The 16,461-nt window shown below is 45.4% G+C and overlaps 1 pseudogene; it reads left to right on the forward strand.

Moving 5' to 3' along the window:
- The first annotated feature begins 1,245 nt into the window (after nucleotides 1–1,245).
- LOC119374850 (salivary cystatin-L2-like) lies at nucleotides 1,246–11,181 on the forward strand (annotated as a pseudogene).
- Nucleotides 11,182–16,461: the final 5,280 nt, after the last annotated feature.

Here is a 16,461-nt window from a genome sequence, read left to right on the forward strand (position 1 = left end):
TAAGCGGCAGGCAACGAAGAACACAACGTGCATGCTGGCAGCTTTCCTGCGGCCACCTGCACGGTAACCTTAAGAGGAAAAGAGGTTGACATTCATGTGCTCGATACCAAAATCCCACGTTATTCCTCTACGCCAGGGGTGTAAACATCCCACAGTACATCCCACGATATCAAACATCCCACAGTACTCCCCTATGCGGCCCACGAACCTTTCTCTAGCGGCCCGGCCCGCGCATGGTTGTCTTCGTGCTATAGTTTTTCATGTTCTTAATAAATATGTTCGTGAGCTATACAGACATGAATGGTCTCAAGCATTATTTTCGTGAATGCATCCACGTGGTCGCCGTGTGCTGAAACAACCGTGGAACAAAAACTTTTTATTTAAGAATCGGCGTCCACATTTATGCCATTATAAAGATCGGTATTGAGTTTGCCCAAATGCTCAATCCTAATCCTCTTCAGAAATGACCCATGCATGAAGAGACCTTCTTTAAAACACCAGCATTAGCTGACATCTTGTTCATGCCCCTCACACACACCACTCCCGCTACAACCTCTTTTACGGCCCTGGCCCTTGAGGGACTGCATTTATTGACTGCGGCCTGCTATGTGCAGTGAGATTCAGACTCTTGCCTTATGCCATGCCGACTGGGTAGGATGTCGTTAACTAAGTGTCAACGTCGCTGCTTTACCATAAAGGCATGTAATATACGTTAATTGTACGGTTTCATCGACATCTATAAGAATAAGCCAATGAATAATTTGAGGAATAATCTGTCAGAATCCCCTCAGACTCTCGCCTCGCACCTTCTTGCAAATAATACTCCCTCCTAAAAAAAGAAGAGAAAAAAAAAAGAATCCCGTCACAATAAAGAACAAATAGTCCGCCTGCAATTTGGAGCAGCTGAATTGATTTTAATTAGCAACAATTATTCGCGCAAGTTTCACCTTGGAAACGGTACCCTAACGTTGGTGCCTTATTCATTAATATCTTTTCATTCGCACAAGCCTTTCTCGTGATATATCAGCCTAGCTGAAAACAGTGTGAATGGCAACGAGCGTGACCCGCAGTACTTGAAGTTTGCGCAGCGCCCCGGTCATCCGACATCTCCATTCTCTTTTTTTTTTTTTATTTATTCCATTTCATTTTCACGAACTAGCAAAAGAAAATGCGGCACGACGCTGCGGACTATCTTTGGGGAGCACTCGAAGACGACACCGTTCCCAGATTCAGCGTCTAGCACTTGACAGACGCTCACCCAACGGCCATTCCTGCCTCTTGAACTGGCGGTCTTGGCATCAGTATTTCGAGCGGTCGCTGCGTAAGCTGAAGTGGAACACTGTTGCTGTCGGCCTACACCCCTGAAATTCTCAGAGTAAGTTGCTCTCGATTTGATTGCGTACCAGATGAAATAGCCCACTAGCAGACATATTGACACCCCACGACTACTGACTTCGGGTTAAGTAATTCGCACTATTTGCTGTGAGTTTAGAGCCTTAGCAAGCGATATAAAAACAGTGAAAAGGGTGGTCAGGTGTAAAGCGCATAACCTGCGCCCTTCTTTCTTGGACACACCCAGTTAAGCATTATGGTCACTTAAAATGTTTACGGTATTTATGACCGCTTTGTCCTTGCTGTCACGGATATGTAAAAGTTATATGATTAGATGACTGTGCAAAAGTAAAAACAAAACGCTTTGTGCAGCCTTTGCTTTATTGCACACTACTCGCGTTGCTGGCACGTTACGCACGCTTTCGCTATAGTCTTTGAGTATAGTCCCGAATCCAGAGATTTAGATGAAGACATACTATCTGAACATAAGTTTAGATAAGGTAGCCACAGGCGATTAGAGCAGCATTCCTCTATGAGAATATTCACGCCTTAATGTCACACGATGCATCCTTGAAACGAAGTTCACTCTTGAAACATGCTGATATTCCTGCTATTATTACGTATATTTACGCGGTAGAATACACTATAAATGTTTTTACAATCGATAGGCTGTTAGCATGGTTCAACTAACCCATAAAAATCTTGGAGAAATCTTCATTAAGAAAAACGCAGCATCACTGTCAAGATCGATATAATTACGAGATATTATCGGTGGTAAACGTTATCTTACGTGCGCAATTGGCGCGGCTGCGGCAAGAACCACTGTAGATATACGATGTCCTGCAGGGATCTTATATCTTTGAGAACAGTTTGGCCCTTGTTTTTCGTGATATATTTTTCATATTTGCAGATGGCCAAATACTGATTGTCAGAGCGCCATCAACAACATAACAGAAACATTTACAATAAAAAAGCATAAATTTGAGCAACGTGAGCAGCGGTATCCACCCACAGCGACGCTGAACGAGAAAGTTAAAAGAAGGAATGAAATAACATAAAGGTGTCATAGAGGTTATATCTAGTACAAATAGTTTTTGTAAAGTTATTGAGAAGGAAGGTGCGCTCAATATTGATTAATGCGGATTGCACGTGCGTCTTCATGTCCTGATATGCAGTGTGGCAAATGCAGCATGGTAAAAAAAGGAAAACGTGTGGCTAGCTTTTATGTTTTCCGCGCAAGATCTTTGAAATTCTTAGGGTGTACGTTGATGTTGAGTTTTATATGTTGCTGGTCAAAAGACACGAAATCCAAAATGAGGTGGCAGGATACCCGGCAGACTGAGCAATAAAGGCTGGCTATAACTGTATTCGTACACATTAGGCGTCCTACATTCCTTCTCTGCAGACTACCATCGGACACTTCATCACAGAGAAAATTTTAATTATTTTTATTCCGCAGAAATTTAATCAACTGTCTGCTTGAAGCACTCACATGCTATTTGCTGTGGGAGGACCAAATAACGCCACGTTAAATATAAAAGTTACACCAAAGAAGGTACCATGACAACATTGGGCGCTTGTTCGAGCACAGCACGGTTTATGCGAAATTTTGGGAGCAGGCTTTCGCGCGCATATATTGTGTTATTCATGAGCGTGGCTCTGGAAGTGGAAATGCTGTATTAGCTGGTACTATAGCCCCAGCTATACTATTTATAAGGTAAAGGTATGCAACAGTTCTTTCAGAATAACCGTTACCTTATGACCGCTTGTCCTAGCGCTTCCCTCAAAGGAGGATGATTATGGATATGACGAATGCCTAGGTGACGCTTAAAGCTGGCATTATGAGCCAGACGTTGAATGCTAGCATAAAAGAATGAGAAATCGTATAAAAAAAAAAACAAGTAGCCCTGCGAGATTGAGCTCAAGTGTCACAAGTACTATAAATTTATATTGGCTGTAGCAGAATAGTGGAAAGTATGAACAGCCAATTACATTGAAGCGGAGTGTCGCAACGACTATGACTTGATGTTGCGTGTGACAGTAGAGGGGAAACCATGAACAGCCAATCACAGAATGTGTCGGTGCGCAGGATATGTCAAAGCGCTTAATGTTCACACACTTTTTGGGCTAACTGAATATTGATAATATTAAAATATAATAATAGTGTCAGTAAGCTCATATTATGTCCACTGCTCAGCCACGTCTCCAATCTCTTGGTAGCCATTCCGTCGCTCTACTTGACCATTGGTTATTAGCCTGTTTCATGGCGTCAGCTGCCCAGGTCCTTTGTTTCTCTCTTAATGCCAGCTAGCGCGTCAGCAACCTCTGCTTGTTCTCCCATTCCCTCTGCTGTATTTCTATCTGTTGATCTTACGCCGGTCTCTTCCGCTTGGTCACACGTTTCCTGATTAAATTATCGAGCTTTATCGTATTATACAATATTCTACCCCGTATGTGAAGGTTACTAGTAGTAATATACAAGTATTGCGTAAACAATAAATAAAATCATACGATATTGCGCTCTCTGCTTATGCTTAAGCACATTCAGGAAAAGCAAACAGGGCTGGATGCCGTTGAAATATGCAGCCGTTTCGTCGACTGCGCAATTCGTACTGCTTCTTGCTTTACTGTACATGCATACTCAAACGAGACAGGAAGACGCACTGGCCCCTCCAATTTATGGCGCTATAAAAGCTTCTGCAATAAATACGCCCTTTACACTCATATAAAATGTACGTACAAGAGTATAGCCCACGTATCAGTAGCAAGGAGAGAACCGCAGAGACGAGCGTATGGCGCAACTACATACTGCTAAGAAAATGGCGTATGCATACGAGTCAATGCAATACCCGAAGTTTACTAATGCAAGTATGGGAAGTTTAGAATTTAGGACACGGGCAATATATCAATAAACAAGCCTGCTTCAAAGTCTTGTTGACCTTAGCCCATAAAAATCGCAGGCGACCATGGCTTCTTTGAGGATCGCCACGTGCGGGTTCGCAGTCCTGATTGCCATCTGCCAGTTTGGCGCCGCTCAACCTGGGCTGCCTGGCGGATGGCATAGGCACAGCGTCGGCGACAACACCCTGTTCGAGGAACTGGCGCACTTCGCTATATCGCGACAGGTTGGTGACCGGGAGTACTTCGACACCGTGCTCGAACTGGTCGATGTGGAGAGTCAGGTACGTAGGAGCTGGGGCAACGTAAGTGATGTATCAAAGAAAAATGAACCTTATCATGTGCGCGTGCTATTCTCTGAAAGAATTATGCAACGCGACTCTGCTCTAATGCAGCCCACGTGTTCCGAATTGCCAATAATTTTCTTGAAGATTAGGGACCCATGTTTTTATGGGAAGGGGGCTCCAAAGCGCTCACAAGAGTGCTTTATACGGCACTAACCCATTTGTTTATTGAGTAACGGGGGCTGAGTGATGACTAAATTGCCAAGGTAACTATAAGCAATAAAAAGGAGAACAATAAGAAATACCGTTGTTGCATAATATGTAAACATTGTTTCAAAACTAGGATAAGTCTGCTGTAGAGGATTTTCCGCAGCGGCACGCGGGCGCCGCCATGTTTGATCACGTGATCGTCAGCGGCCTTGGGCCTGCGAAGCGGCTGTCGCCGTGCCACACAAGCAGGCTGCAGAAGGGCGTAAGCAAGTGATATGCTTGCGCAGCAAAACGTAGTTGTATATGTAGTTGCCTAAAAGTTGACAAGGGACATCTGCGTTTCTTTGGCATGTACTACACCACATCGATACGTCATAATGCCTATTGCACTTTGCATTTACATCGTATACCTTTATTTGTCGTATCAGTAACTGCCAGTAACCGTGCTTACAAATCAGCATGGCAGCTCACATGCAGACGCGACCGCCAGCTTCGATCCGAACTCTCGCTTGCTACTTGGCCACATACCTGAGAGCAACAATCAATAGTGTCACTTTCAAACACACGGCTGGGAACGAAACAAATAAACAAATAAATGAAGAATTCTTATGTACATGCGGCCGCACGAGATCTATCTCACCGTGCGAGCCGCCCAGACTCCCTCTCGGCAGGATGGAGAGCGAGCGCGACCCCCTCGTCACTTACAATGATCTCACCCAGTACTATAGGTCAATCATGCCGCTACCGCACAAAGCACTCAATAAAGCACAAGAAGTCGCCTACAGACGACTTCAGGCGGGCACCTACCCATGCCCGGCGTTCCTGCACAATATTTTTCCGGACGCGCATCTTGACAATGCGTGCCTCTTTTGTAAAGAAATAGCCAGTCTTGCTCACATGCTCTGGGTTGCCCCCTGGCACCGGGGGCCAGGACCACCAAGGAAGAGTGGGACCGAGCTCTACGCAGCTCGGACCTTGAAGCACAGCTCTGGGCTGTCCATCGGGCCCGCGACGCGGCGGAGGGGCAAGGCCTCTCTGTCCCGACGTGGGAGCGGCCCGCTGCGCGCGAATCGCGCGTACCGAAGGACTAAAGTAAAGTTGTTCATCCATCCATCCATCCATGTACATGCGCAGCCCCAGCAAGCTCGCGTGCTCTTTGATATTTATGTCCAAACAACACCGAGGTGTCACAAAAGAGTGGTGCAAACTTGTGTCTCGGCTGAAAGACCAGCGCAGAAATCTGAGTTCTTCCATATGTACAGGGTTTCACCCAGAGCCTAGGGAAGGCTGCATCTCGTTATGATGTCCGCATGGTATTTCTACAAAGAACAAGTTAGCCACTGTATGTGCTGAGGTAGACCGCCGTGTGGCGAATCGGCAAGCTTTCCGCAGGGTAAATGCCATATCAGGCATGCACATAATTATGTATATTGTATATCCAATGTCGCATACTCGACACCTCTTTCATGGAATCGTGTATACGTAGGCCATATAGGACGCTGTTTAAACGCTAGACTTAAAGAACATTGTAATTATTAGAAAAGGTGCGCTGGCCTTCATTTAGCGGCGCATTGCAAAAACTGTTGATGCGCACCGCTCTTTAGAAGCTTCGCATTTGTTAAACTTAAAACGACAAGAAATATCTAAGCTCAAAGATAAAGCACGGCCTTGTCGTTATTTCACGAACAGTAATTGCGTTGCGTTGACATGCTGATCTAAACCTTATAACCCTTCATTTGTTTTCTACAGACACATGAGGGAGTCGACATGCAAAATGCGAAACGCTAGTTGAGAGTCCTAGCAAAGATCACTCGCCATTTTTTTAATTGATCGACACTTACGATGACAGCACCGATTAATTAACGCCGTCTGCGCGACTGACTACGAACCTCTGATAATTTTCAACAATGCTGTGAAAAATCCAATTGTTGTGAAGAGGCTTCTCGAAGAGCTCCCCGTAAGCACTGTGACTTCATCAAGAAAGAGGAGCATTACTCTATCACTTTCGCATTGTGATCAAACACGATGATATTATGTCAGGGCGAAATGCGACGTTGATTCCGGTGTCTCAGTGACGAATCGATAACTCTGTAGCCACTACAGGTAGCTGTTTAAAATAATACACGCCTGACCGCGTTGACCGGAGAAGAATACTTATGAAATACGGCGGCATAAACGACGTGATGATGACCGCGACATTGTGATGCATTGAATAATTTTTAAGATGGAAAACTACGGTACGGGCCTAGAATTCATCTGTAGGAATAAATGTGTATTTGTACGCATCATTACCGGACCCTAAATTCTACGAGCATTTCAGAGAGGCCAACAGTCTAAGGTAATTACGAAAAATATTTTCGGAGGGCTCGCAAGACTGCATATTTAAAACAGGAGCTTCCAAACACCACATCACAGCGTAGAGTCCGGCGTTTCATGTAAACCAATTTAAATGGGCATCCTTGTTGGATTGGTGCTTTGGGTAAGGCACTTATATTTTTGTTGTTGCAGATGAAGAAAGAACGTCTCTACTCTCACAAATGTTCTGTCTAACTTAATGGTGCCTTCTTCTCGTCTGCATGGTGACAGGTTGTGGCCGGTACAAACTACCGAATCAAGTTCAAGGTGGGTGAATCTACATGCAGGGTAACAGAAAATACACCAAAGAGGCTTGTGTTCCACAATCCAGGGAGGTAAGTGTTCTGGTTGAAATTCAGGTATCTACTAAAACGCCGCATGGTTGCATGTAAATTCAACCATTCGGTGCTATAGACAGCAATGGTGACATAAACAAATTTATCAAACGAATAGTTATTGAGACTTGTGATACGATGAAGAAAACCGTAATTTATGCCATGTGTCTTTTTTGTTTTCTTCGAAGAGGCTCTTTCGAATTTGCGCCTTAGTATGCTGTACATTTCGGTGCGTTCAACCAGATTGTTTGAAGCAGCAGCAATGGAAAATCGCTGTTGTAAACTTGAAGCCCTCGTGCTGTTTGGTCACAAGTGCGCACGCAAATCACTTAAACAATTTTTTATTGCACGGATGGACAGGAGAGGTTGATGCCTTTATGGTGCACCAGCTATTCCTTCTCGCTTAGCAGACAAAATACGCAATAAAAAATAACGAGAAGAGGGGCACAAATATTATACAGTCGAACACAAGATGGGCAAATGCAGTGCAATCGAACACATATGAGTCTTAAGTAGTCGAGTACAAGTTCTAATAGCTAAATAAAGTTCCCATGTACTCGTCCAAACGCAGATATGTTGTGCATGGCTTGACAAACGCAGGAAAACCAATATTATTGTTACGCATTTGCTTTCAGTATAAAGTGTGTTAATATTTGCATAAAATATTTGATTCTTCGAGAAAGTTCTTGAAGGCGATCAGCGCTCTTTACTGAAGGCCGCTATCGACCATGGACCTATTTTTTTTTTTTTTACAGTGAATGGTCTCCTATCTAAAGGCAACAAACTTGCTCGTAATATCTTTCGCGCTCAATCATAGTTCTCGCACTCGAGGAGTAGATAATGTACATCTTCGTCTCGGTGGCCGCAAGAGAACTGAGGACTCGACGCACATTTCATCCTGTATAGGAAGTGTCGCGGAAATGCTGCACCAAACCGCAGGCGGCGAAGTAATATTGTGAATTCCCTATTTTCGCTCAGATTTCATGAAATGGATAGTTTTATGCAAGGGTCTAATTAATACAAGTCCGAACTTTCAGACTGTTGATCGAATCAATAACGTGCGCAAGGCTTGTGTGCCCGCGGAGACGCTTTTTTTTAAGTTCTTTTTATTCACGTTTATTTTACGAAACATGAGTGCGTTTTGTCAATCATGGTGTTGGAGTAAAAAAGTCACAGTTTCGCCGCAACGGCGAAGCAATGAATGCGATAGCAATAAATTGTAATTAACGCGAATAACGGAAAGCAGCTCGAAATTGCCAGCGCGTCGCTCGAGCCCAAAGGTCGCACGAAAAGAACGCACACAGGACGAGCGCGAACTAATGCGTCACAGCTCGGCACTTGAAGCGCACTGCTCAAACATAAAGCAGGACGCACGAAACGAACGAACAGGTACACACAAGACGAGCGCGAACTAATTGTCACACTTGTTACTTATTTCTGTTTGAACAGCGCGCTCCTTTCGCAAACGCGGCCGCTGCAGCGAGCGAAGCGAAGCACCCCACCAGCCGCCCCTTCTTTCCTCGAGATAAGCGCACGAAAGCGACCACGCCCTGTAGAGCGAAGAGCAACGGCGTTATCGGAGCGGGGCGACGATCTTTAAAGCGCGCCACACGCGCGCACGTCGCGCCATCTATGTGGCCACTAAGAAAGCATGCTGAATTGCATGGTGTATATAAATAGCTCGCCGTTAGCAGGCTGAGAGACGGTGTTGTCGTGGCCTAACGTCTAACGCGGCGGGCTGCAAATCGAGAGGTCGCCCGTTCGATTCCGCGCGTCGGAAATAATTTCTGAATTATTTTCTTTATGGCTTTTCTATATATAATACATACTTATACATATACAGTGAATGACGGCGACGGGGACGGACATTTTCCAGCCGAGACTGTCCATATAATTGCTATCGCAATAAAAGTACGACATGAGTCACCAGTCATCTTTAAACATGGAAACGGGAAAACTTACAGGATTTGGGCCCCGCCACGGTGGTCTAGTGGTTATGGCGCTCGACTGCTGACCCGAAGGTCGCGGGATCGAATCTCGGCCGCGGCGGCTGCAATTTCGATGGAGGCGAAAATGTCTGAGGCCCGTGTACTTAGATTTAGGTGCACGTTAAAGAACCCAGGTGGTCAAATTTCCGGAGCCCTCCACTACGGCTTCTCTCGTATCATATGGTGGTTTTGGGACGTTAAACCCCAGATATTATTATTACAGGATTTGGCCAGAGGCGAGTACAGTTTTACAAGAAATACTTTTGTATAGCAAGGAGATAAAAATATGTTGCGACGTTCAGGGAGGCGAAAACATAAAGTGGGAAATAACACACACGCCACTCGGATCACAAGACATTTAAAGAAATACTGAAATGATTTTTGAGGCACCCCAAAAAGGACATTTTTTCTTTGACATGGTGTGCACTATCAACGCTCTCCACACACCGGAGCCAGATAACTCGTTTAAATGTTTTGCTTTGATGTTAAAGTTTTCGTCACCTAGCATATGCAAGCCAGCCCAAGCGCAATGAACATTATCACGACGAGTCAACACAGTTCACTGGGTTTGCGAAATCTGCGACCTGCATGCAGCCTAAATCGCAGAAATCGCTCTCGGAGTCGCTGGACGACGTTTCACTCATCTGTTTAGGGAACCACGTGTGACTGAAAGCAAATGACAGAGCTGGGGTGCTATTCTGGAAATTGTCGAATTCCGCCATTGGTCTAGTCTGATTGGCCCGGAGGGCTGCTGTGGCCTCTCCGATTGGCTTAAAATGCCGCCGTTACGAAATTTTACAAGATGGAGGAATGTGACACTGTTGAGGATAGCCCCTGGTGCTATTATTTCTTGAGTAGCAGTCTTTCCGCGATGTCGACTTGTGTTAGCACGTCGCTGCGAAGCCATCCCCTTGATACCTAAACCGAAAGAGCTTTTTTTTTTTTTAAGATAGCGGCATTAAAAATATATTAAATGAATTTCCAAGTACTACGACACTGTTTTAGGGTTCTCGACAGCCGTGCTTTTAATTAGAGCAACGAGCCGAAATATTTAAGTTTCGTGTCAGTACATCTCTAACCTAATTCTTCGCGTGATCGAGAAGTGAAGCTTTTAGTAAAAAGCAGACATAATCAGTGGCAATATTAACAGGGTACATGATTATTCAGGAAATGCATATAATATTTAGAAAGGGAGATTTTAAGGGAAAATTAGAGCAACGCAGCAAGCGTTTGTACTGTACGGAAGCACTGAGCTGGGAACATTGAATTATGAGGCAAGGAATCCCCCTTAGTTACTGTTTATGGAGAAAGATAGACTAATTTTTCGCGCAAAAAGAACATTAACACCACTTTCCGGTTCGCATTCCCCGAAAGTCATTTTCAAGTGCTCACTTTTCGGCGCAAGTGACAGTTGTTCGCATAACAGAAATATGTGCATTTACCTTGAGTTGTATCATTACTTCTCTATTGTGATTCCCTTCTTTCAATTTGTTTAATATCTGCAGACGGTCAAGGATACCTGTACAGCAGTCATATACGACGTGCCCTGGCTGAATGAGCGATCTGTGTCGTCTTTCACCTGCGAAGGAAGCAGCGCATCCACCTAGAGGAAGAGGGTGGCCTGATATGTCGACAGTTTAGCAGTGTTCATCCAGCTAAAGCGTTGCTTTCTATGTATTCTAACGCAAGTATAGAGTAAATTGTAGACAGCCCTTGTTTTATAAATTTGGCTGTTTCACGGCGACATCAGCCAAAAGCCAGAAAGTTTTGTTGAATACACGGTGTACTATTAAGAATGAAATGTTCGCCATTGGAACTGTTCACCATCTGTACAAATGTGTTGGTTTTAACGAAATACCCAGTTAAGACAGAGGTTTGAGTAAGCTCAACCTTTAGTTCAGCTTACTCACGTTATTCGCATTATGTTTCTACATCCGAAAAATATTTTAAAAAAACGTTCTCTTGCACTCTTCCTTGGTGTTTTATGTCTGTTACTTTATATGAACGTGCTTATTTAGGTTCTGTTCTTTCCGGTACTCTGATTGCTTGCGCATGCATAATGCCATGGCAAGGACGACCCACTTCCGCGGAAGTTCACTAGGTAGAGAAAAGTTCAGGATTCTGGCAATATTCCTTATACACCTAACTTGCTTTGCACATGCCTGTTTTCCTTATGTTTTTCCTCTGAAGAGACGATGTGGCAGATTTAGCATCACACTGGCCACAGACACAGTGTATATAGCTGCTAAAAACCGAGACTGGTATCTCATTCTGCAATAAATGCCACACTAAAGAACACCGTGATGCCCGTCACGGCAGTCAAACGGGAGCGTCGGAAATGTCTTTGCAAAAAGAAAACGGTACCATACCTTGGGTGAGGTGAAGTGTGTTTCTATGGAGTATAACATGTCCTAGGTTTTGTAATTCACAAAACATTGTTTTGAGAGCCAGCCGCCGCGCTTACACTGAACACAAAATTTACATTATTGTGGGTAAACATGCGTCACTGAAAGCTATAAAGCGCTGCATAGCCCGAGTCGCCGTTTCGCTAATAAATCTCACTAAACAAACGGTACGGCGTAATTAGCCTTCAATGCACAGTATATCTTCAAATGCATTTCATGTCTAAGACATGTGGAAAGGCGGACATCATAGTACGTGCATATGCGGCGACCGAAAGAGAGTGGCTGGAACAAAAATACTGCGCGAGTTCTGCTAAGTTATGGCATACACGCACTTTTTTTTTATGTGGCATAGTTACGCGAGACAGAAAGACCACCACTTTCACACGCTGCCGCGGTACTTTTGAACATTACGGCTGTGAGTTGCATAAGCGATTCCACTATTAACTGCAGTTACCTGCGACCCGACTACTTGTTGAAAAAGAATGCAAAATTAGAACGCCTACTATTGAAAGATACATTTCAGGATTTACATTTCCAGTTTGAAAACGCCAGTTGATGCAGCGAGCGATTAAAATGAGAAGTCATTAATGGGTTGGCACCTTGACTCCTTAAGGGCGCATTTCAGTCTCCCTGCTCTTAACAAGAGTCGAGCAGCTTCTGGCGAAAATTGTCCCAAGTTTGGAAAGTGGCCTCCCTGTTTTCGTACCATGTACGAGCGCTATTTTCCAGCGCGAAATAGGTTGCGCATTGGGACGATGCCTCTTTCGGAGGGAAGCAAATGCCACGTGCATGCAATAACAAAGACGACGACTACACAAATGGGCATACGCTGCGCGCAGAAGATAGAAAGGAAGAAAGAAGAACAGCTCGCTGCGCGCGGTATTAAAAACTCCGATCTGCTGTTCTTCTCTTGATCTGTGCGTTACGACCTCTCTCTTGACGTCGCGACACTCGTTTGCTGGCTGCTTCAAATCACCCCAAAATTGATCGAATAAAGAAAAGAACAAAGCAGCCATGGTCATGAATAACATGTAGAGTATTGGAAAATACATTTAGATTACTAACTGCAGCATGTCGTTGTGTATTCATGAAAGGATAGCACAACGTTTGGGCGACACATCAATTCCATTGTACAAAGGCACACAACATTCCGTGCATTGAGCGCATCAAATACAAATCATACACAGCTTCGAATATTATAATCGAGGTATGATGGAGCTGTATGTTTGAGGAATGAAATCGCTTCTTAGAAAGCACCCTGAGCCGTAGCCCCTCAGCGTCGTCTGCCTTAAGAAAGTATAACCAATAAAGCAAACAATCGCAGACTCGTCGCTGAAGAAGTCACATTGCTCAAAAGAGGCATTATGTCTAGTCTGGCCGCATGAAAAGTGCCCATTGCATCTTGTTTTTCGCCCTATGTCATGCAGTCTTGCACGCAATTTGCTACTAAAGTACCAGCTTCTATTCGTATAAGCTGACACATACGTTAAAAGTCTACGCCCTCCTTTCTCCATAAGGAAATGTTTGCGAATAAAGCCAGAAACAAGGGCTAAAGAAGGCCGGTGGCGTCAGGGGTTATAGTTCAATGATAGCCATAATGTACGACACGTGCGCTGGAGGAATTCCGCGAACGTTCATCGCGTCTGCATGCACGACGGCGGTGAAAGATCAACATCATACCGTTTATAACACATCCATTATATACTGGCTCTCGCGTTCGTGTGGCTACGTTCGCCCGGCTGCCACATTAAGGATATAACGGCGACAGAGTCTCCGTGTGTAAGCATTCGAAACGCTTCCTTTTGTTCGCTGCCCTTTTTAGTTGCTAGCTAGACGGCCAGTGTGTTTCCTGCCACCCTTTTCGCCTGGACCTAGGCATAACAGTTATGTTTTTATTAGAAAGGTTTAGTATGGCGTCAGTCGCCTCACGCCACACGCTAAAACATGGCGGTGTCCCTATGCTCACCTACAGTATGCAATGGAAGTTTTTGCGCGTATCTCGACCACGGTATAATTGTTAATCCGCGCAAGACGATGACGATAGCAAGGAACACTAACGTCGAAATCATTACGGTGCCCTTGAAGCGACGCCAGCGTCATTCGCACATGTATCGTCCTGCTGGCTCGCGCCGCTACACGGCAGTTGGTCGTGTAGTGGCATCGACAGTCTATGCCAACAGTCATCGTCGACAGTCGATGCCGTGTAGTGGCTCGCGCCGCTGCACGGCATAGACAGTCGACGATCACTCAGCGCTGTTTTTGGCATCAATTATCTGTTAAGCAGAGTACTATGCTTAACGAAAGCTGTTCTTTATAACACAATACTTACTTTTTTTGGAAGCGCGTTCCAGAAAGCCGTTGCCTGAGGAGTACTCTAAAACAAGCACATGGGGCGCAGTAATAAGACATCGTGTTTTTGTGCAAACTTGTTATAGAGCAAGAACGGCGATGGTTTGGCGCTCGATGATGTTTCTACTGTCTCTTTTATGTAAGTGAGCAATAACCTAGTCATGGGGGTTGCCTAGGGGATTCAACCACCCGCGCCCCGAAGTATTTATGCTATGTATCTGTAGTTATGCATGCGTGCGTTTGCATGAGTGCAAACGCACGCAAGAACAAGCATAAAAGAGGGGAGCAGTTCCCCGAAAAAAAAAAATTGGCATAGCTTGCACTAAGCCGTGCAAGGCATGAAACAGCGAAACTGGACGATTCTGAAGACTATAATTTGGTTGCTTCTAGGAAGTTTGAAGTCCTTAGCTAGGAGTGGGATAGGTTTCAAACAGGAGAAACGCACTTTCTGCTGTTTGAAACCTATCCCACTCCGTGTATCCATCTGTCGGCCTTTCTTGATCTTGAAGTCCTTAGCTTGGTGATGTAGGTTATTTCTCGGTTGCTTCAAGGTCTTCGCTAGGCTTTAGCTAGGAGATGCTAGGTTGTTTCTACGTTGAGTCTGAGCGCAGAGGGGTTCGAGATAAACCACAGACAGTCACAGGCCCGACACGGATGTCCAGACTCCAGAGACAGAACCTCGCGCTGAAACCAAGAGTTCGCAGCTCTCATAGATCTAAGGGCACGTCATCGTTGGCGTAGGCCTTCCATCGCTTCGGGGTCTTGCAGCCGCCGTTGCCTTTCGCTTTCCTAAGTATTCTCTCGTTGTAGGTACTCGGGGTCTTCGGTTCGCCGCAGTCGCTTCGCAGCCTTCTGTTGGGCTTACTGTGGCCCTATGCATTTTTAGTGGGCCAGGGGTGAGTAGAGGGACTTACCCAATTTATGTGGCACATACCCGTTTATGATGATGATAATTTTCTGGCGGGCCGCACAGGGGCACATACCCATTCGATGACGATAGTTTTGTTCATTTTTAATGAACCAGTTGTGACTAGCAGGATTTACTCAATTTCTGTGGCACATACCCATTTATAATGATGATAGTTACGTGATACGAGATAAAAGGAACAATTTGCTAAAGAGCTTCGTTGTAAAAAATGTCTGACCACGTCGCTGTGGGTGGTTGGTTGCCGTTCACCCATGTCAAAAGCAATGCCCGAAGCATGTGCTCCTCTTTCCACCATTCTACATTCATCACCAATTCACACACATAAATATTTAGATCACCGGTCATGCAGGCCCGCGGAGCGGCCGACATGCTTGGCCTGACGGTCCCGACGTGGGAGTCGCCCGCTGCCCGCTAACGCACGCCTTGCAGGATGGATGGATGGAAGAAATTTATTGTTTGCCCGGCAGATTAACGGCCCGGGCTCAAGTCTCCCATGGCAGGACCTGAATAAAGTTTCGCAACCGACAAACGAACCAACCGGTCATTCGGTGCAATAGTTTCCTCACAATATTGCATTGTATTGGTGCACAATGTAGAGGTTTGGACTGGTCGGAGTTCCATCTTCCACCATGCATGCAGAGCAAGGTTTCATGCTTACGAAAGTGGATGGAGAGGAGAATACAACGCCATGAAATGGGTCAGGTGTTTGGGGCTGGGAGTGGGGGGGGGGTCCAGGGAAGAGGAAGCCGAAGGGCCCTCGGGCCACTGTAGGTGGCCGAAAGTCATTTCGCTTCTGCGACCCCCATGGCACGGCACACGATCCGGAGTTGGTCCTCCGGTCGTGAACTGCGCAAAGCAGCATCCCATCGTTCGTGTCTCTCAGCTCCCGCAAAGGGGGGATTTGGTTTGTTTGGACGTTGACGATACAGGTGATTAAAGTCGGCTCGAGGACTCAAGCAGAGAGGACAATGGGGTAAAGCGTCTCCCCTATGAATTTGGGAACTGATGAAGTGGGAAATGAAGGTGGCCGTTTGGAGTCGGCGTCAAACGATTTGCTCAGCCTGCGATGGCGATTTATGGGCTGGTGGGTAGACCATGCGGGAATTACAGTAATGTAAAGTAATTTCACGATAGGTGAGTAAGCATTCCCGCCCGCGAAAGGAAGGCAGACCGTCCACTATCCCGGTTGACGCGTGCTCGGGCTTGCTCATGGGCGGCTGTATTCCCGGGATGTCCACATTGCGCTGTAACCCGCAAAATAGGGATTATTGGTTTAGTAGATGCAACGAAATGTAGGATACTGTAGGCAGGTGCATGATTTCGACGCATAGTAAACTTACGAATGGCCGTGTTTGAGAACGAGAATATATACTCCGC

Source organism: Rhipicephalus sanguineus, chromosome 11 (genome assembly GCF_013339695.2).
Source record: "Rhipicephalus sanguineus isolate Rsan-2018 chromosome 11, BIME_Rsan_1.4, whole genome shotgun sequence".
NCBI classification, from domain to species: Eukaryota; Metazoa; Arthropoda; class Arachnida; order Ixodida; family Ixodidae; genus Rhipicephalus; species Rhipicephalus sanguineus.